This window comes from Papaver somniferum, chromosome 4 (genome assembly GCF_003573695.1).
Source record: "Papaver somniferum cultivar HN1 chromosome 4, ASM357369v1, whole genome shotgun sequence".
NCBI classification, from domain to species: domain Eukaryota; kingdom Viridiplantae; phylum Streptophyta; class Magnoliopsida; order Ranunculales; family Papaveraceae; genus Papaver; species Papaver somniferum.
Genome location: NC_039361.1, coordinates 40,000,614 through 40,006,076, shown reverse-complemented (window position 1 = coordinate 40,006,076; position 5,463 = coordinate 40,000,614). Strand labels below are relative to the sequence as shown.

At 37.6% G+C, this 5,463-nt stretch overlaps 1 pseudogene; it reads right to left on the bottom strand.

Moving 5' to 3' along the window:
* Positions 1-1,884: 1,884 nt before the first annotated feature.
* LOC113273764 lies at positions 1,885-5,089 on the bottom strand (annotated as a pseudogene).
* Positions 5,090-5,463: the final 374 nt, after the last annotated feature.

Genomic DNA, 5,463 nt, shown 5'->3' with positions numbered 1-5,463 from the left:
CACGTAATAAGGACTGGTAGGAGATAAACCAGTATCCTTGTCGAGAATGACAGGGGAAGGGTTAGATTTATCGCCTCAGTTGGTCATGATGATGATGTTGCAGGAAAAAAAATCTATCCTAGCTCTAGATTACCATAAAGAAATTGGGTAAAACAGGTTTTGAGTTTCTCGCACAACAGTGTCGAGTTTCACTTTATTGAATGTATTTATAGTGATAACAATACAGGAAGTTACAGAGATCCAAATACATAGCTAGTCAAGCAAATAACTAGGGAGACTTAGCAAGTAGAGCTATAAAACAGGGAGACTAATTCTAGATACATACTAATTCTAGATACATACTTAGTTACAACAAACAAGACCCTGTGCAGGATATGATACTATACAGACATCTTTAATACATCTCCTCCCAAGTCCCAACGAAGGATTTCATATAAGTTCGACAGGCAAATCCATAGGTGGCTGTATGTGTAAATAGTAGTAGGGATGGTGATAATGCACATACAAGTACACATATGTCCCTCCCAATATGTTGGAGAGAAAGAGACGTGACTTCTATTATGCTCTATTATTGCATTTTGGGGTCCATCTTGAATTCCAACGGTTATTATAGCTCTTGAATTGAATTGGTTGTCAGTTTATATACGAAAAGTACTTCTGATTGGAATGGCCTCCAATGTTTTTGAATCTCGCAGATCAAGATTCTTTGGTGTCTCAGTCTTATTTGTAAGATTCGAATCCAGTCTTCGAATTACAATGGATCAAGCTCCTGATTAATACAGTTATCAGACATTTGCCTTTATTGTTTCTAGCGAGTATTACTTGGAGATATTTGGACGAAAAGTTTGTAGTTTTTGTTTCTTGCTTACGACTTCCACTCGATCTCCTAACTTTTATTTTTAATATTTTCAGGCCAACATCACACTGTAATGTAGTGGTAGAGTTATCTGGGAGATGATACCAGTGACTTGAGTTCAAATCATAGGGCTCGAATGAAAATTATTAATTAGAAGTTTTTTTTTTTCTTTTGGTTCTTTATAAGATGTCAACGTGATAATTATTTTATCTTCTCATTGTGTTAGCATTTAAAATAGTGTTTAACTAGATTGATTTGAATCAAGCAAGCTCACCTAGAAATCGCAACTTGTCTAAGCAAAAGAAAGATTAGAGATAAATCCAAACCTACCAGTAACTAGTAGATAAGATATACAAACTAAATGAGTAAATGAAATCAAAAGAAGGCTTAAAAATTGCAAGAAAAGTGAGTCCAATCAAATAATGAATGTAGAGCGGGCCTAATGCCAGCAGCTGTGAAGCCCATGCCAATTCCCAAGCATAAAGACCTTGCATCTACCCTAAGGTCAAGTTCAGTCTTGAACCTATAATTCATGCAAGGGTAGTCTTACCTTTCCAGTGTATGGGATCGAAGTTCATGGAATTGGTTATTTTGCTGATTTTGCATATATCATGTGGTTTTATGGCGAGGATAGCCTCCAGAGAATCGAGCAAAAGAACTTGGCATCAAAGAATAGTGTTGATTCTGGGGGCTGGTGAGTGCATTATCAGTATTTGAATTCAATTGTCATTGCTCCTTCTGGAGTCACCTGTAAATCATTAGAATTCAATATTACTCCATTTCAAATCTGATAAACGTCCTTCACCATTGTTCACAGCCATCACAATATCAAATCTGAGGGCACAAAGAAACAACACACTGGAATCTCAAATCTCAAAAATGAAACACTCCGTATTTAATGAATTTCGCATGTAACTCGTTCCACAACATGTAATGTGACAGTTCTTACTTTATGATCTGCCAAAAGAATGAATGAATTTGTTTATGACTAACTATGCTAAACTACATTTGCTTTTTTACCCTAACAAGAAAAACTAAAAAAAAAAAACTAAATACATCATTTTATTTGGAAAATGTTGGCAGCTGACACTTTCAGATGTGCCCATTTCGAACTGAACCTTCTTCTAGCCAATCTCATTGTCTTCAACTTTCTTTTCATAGCTTTTTCTGGTTAAGTGGACACAAATTGCATGCACATGGGAGGCTTTAACTTAGCTAGAGCAAGAATAGATGAAGGGAGAATCCATAAACCATCTCCGCAGATTAAACCAGAAGCAACTGCAGGAATCAACAAGGTAGCTTTCTTCTTGTCCAGTTTGTGCCAAACAAACACAACCAAGCTCCCAACACACATATCAATCGCAAAACTTGCACCATTGAGAAACGGAACCGCCATAGCCATAGGCAGAGGAACCCAGTTTCCGACCTTTGAAGGGGTAAGGTCTCTCAACAAATTAGCAGCAACTGCAAATGAAAAGAACCCGTAACACATTTTCAGACAATGGCGAGGCAATGCAGAGAAGCCTTCTACCCCGAGAATTGCCATATTCCGATAAACTAGAGCATAGGGAGCTTTGTATTCCCCTGCGGGATTTCCCACATCAAAGGCTTTGTAGAAAAGAAAGAATGTTAAAGGAGCTACCACACAGCCCATTGCTGTCCCAATAGCTTCGCTTAAAAGCATGGAACGAGGGGATGTCAGTGTGAGGTGACCAGCTTTGAAATCATGCATAAGATCCGAAGAGATGGAAACAATCGATTTAATAAGGCCACAACCTACGAGTCCTGCAACTACACCGTTTTCCTTCCCTGAGATGGCAGCTATCACAAACATAGCCACTTTCCCGTAGTTATAGGCCATGTTCATGTCAGTTAGACCCGCGCCATATGCATTACAGAACCCTAAAGATGGAGCAAGGAGGTAGGCTACAACCACGTAGTACCATTTAAGCTGAGGGAACATGAGCGGGATCACAATGATGGAAACAATGGAGAAAAGACCGTATCCAACACATGCAAGCCATATGGGAATACTTTCCCTCATGAAGAGTTCATTTCGTTGAAGATCCTCAAGAGGTGGTTGAATTGCCTCATCTGCAACTGAAGAAAATCATACAATGTATAAGTCAGATTCTCCCACTTATATTGAGTAGGGGGATTGAATATACATTCATAGTAAACATGATCAGTTTCTCTTTTACCTGCATTCCTCTCTCTAAGTTTAGCCTGAACACTTCTAGCAGTACAGTACAATATCTTCCCAATATTGTAGAGACCATCTCCTAGAATTAGCGCAATTGATATAAAAACCTGCAAATTTGTGAGCATGTGTGTTCAAAATAATGCATATACAAAGATAAGAAGCCATTTTGAGCAAATTAATGACAGTATCAGAAATGTGGAACGGTGAAGAGACCTTATAACCACTCAAGCTCTTCATGCTACCTTCTGACAGTTTTGCCCCGTACCATTCTCCTTTCCGGTCATGTATCAATGGTCACATTACCCCCCATGAAAGAATGGCTCCCAAAAGCAAAGACAAGTTAACAATATGCGAACAAATCATCCCTGCTCCAACATAAGTCATGCTGAAATCGAAGAAAAATCTGCAAGATTGTAAAGACACAAAAGTCACAAAGATGTCAAACAAAGAGAAAACAGCTAGGATTATAAAATGAGCGGAAGTGCCCCACTGAGAAAGAACACACACGTTTGCTTCCAAGCTTTCAACCCGAAAGTAGGAAATTGGACGAATCCACATTGGTCTCCACCTGAATAGAACCATTGGAAGAAACCCCATAAGAAACTATACGAGAAGAACTTTGTGAATCCTCTAACCTGCTTCCTGCATAGATAACAAAAAGGCAATTAATCAGACTTATTTTCAAGGTAGAAAACCAGTAAAAAAGAGGTAAAGGAACCGAGGAATAGTACTTGGCGTCCTTATCTCCTTCAGGTGTGTGAAAACCATTGATAAGAACAGCAGTAGCAGTGCCACTCGGATACGATAACTTGTAGTCTATTATCATTATCTACACAAACACAACAGAGGTTCATCAATTAGGAAAAAATATCTTAATTGCCCCAAAATTATAGTGTACAGAGCCACTCATGCACCCGTAATTGATTGTGAATTAGACTAATTCCTACTAAAGAGTCTAAGAACAAGAAGAAAGCTTGATTCAAAAGTTCATACTGACACAATCAAACAGGAACTGTTTGCAAAAATAAACTGGGCAAATGCAGTAAACAAGACAACTAGGTAAATGCAGTAAACTAGTCAATCAGATTTGGGGACGTTGGGGACTTCTAAAGTAAATTAGCTAATCTGTCTGCATATACAATTTAGCTCATGAAGTGAATTTTAAAAGATTGAGAAAAGAATGACAGCACTCTAATAATAAAGAACAATAACTCTTAATAGATTCAAAACAACCAGCATTTAGACTTATAAAGTGATTGCCATAATATACCTTTCTGAGAGGAACCAAAGCTAAAAGCCCAACAAAACTTGTAACAAAAAGAAATGCCATCATCCATGCAATTCCTGGTTCCTTATAGCTCCCTGGAGCATTTCCTGGAGTATCAATCCCTGCTTGTTCATATGTTCTCTTGTTCAATCCCAATAAGAAAGACCCAAATCCACCTACAAACCACCAAAACATATTAAAAAATGAAAAAAGCACAAACACGACACTAGAGAGGCAGAGTGGTAAGCTTAATTACCTCCAAAACAAATGGTATAACAAGCAACAGCACAAGTTTGAATGACTGTATTCTCCTGTTTAGTAAATGGAGTACAGACATAACCAGCTTTATGCAGCAATTTAGTCCATGACTTGATAACAACAAATGCAAGAAGAGCAGCAGACACATTCAGATTAGGAACAAGTCCTGTTGTCAAACTTAACTTTGTTACTATCACGCTGTATATAACACCAATTATAAAACTTGCAAATAATCCTCTTATTGTTATTTGTTTCTTCCATGGTGGTATTTTTCTTGACATATCTTGTTCTTGTTGTTGCCTTCCTTCTTCCCTTTCAATTTCTTTCATCTCTGACTCCATAACCATACCTCCAAATCCAACACTAACCTAGGGTTTTAAATTTTTTTTTGCAAATGGGTTTTCAGAATTCAATCTAAAAACTCAAAACAGAAGAAATGATTGTAGTACTTTGTGAAACAATGTTTCCATATATAAACCTAAGTCATGTAGTACAATTTTGTAGACTCAGCAGTAGTACTACAGAGAAATGATCGTAAAGGGTAGATCATGAGTCCCGAGTTTAACTCGATATACACATGATATGAAAATTAGTTAGTTGGATCAGTTAGAATAAAAGATTGTTTCCATTTTTACCCTCGGTAAAATGTATATTAACCAACCAGAAAAATGTAAGTAAGGGTATTTGTTGGAACTTGGAAGTGTATGTAAAGTTACCTTTAGATGTTGTCATTTTGTGGTAAAATGTTACATCATTTGTTACTTGCAAGCTATTTGCACGCCTTCCTATTTGGCAAGCTGGCGTGCGGAGCGGCTACGATGTGGTCGGGCCACATCGTTTGAGTATGTGGCCCGTCTTATTTGTTTGACACGTCTTCAA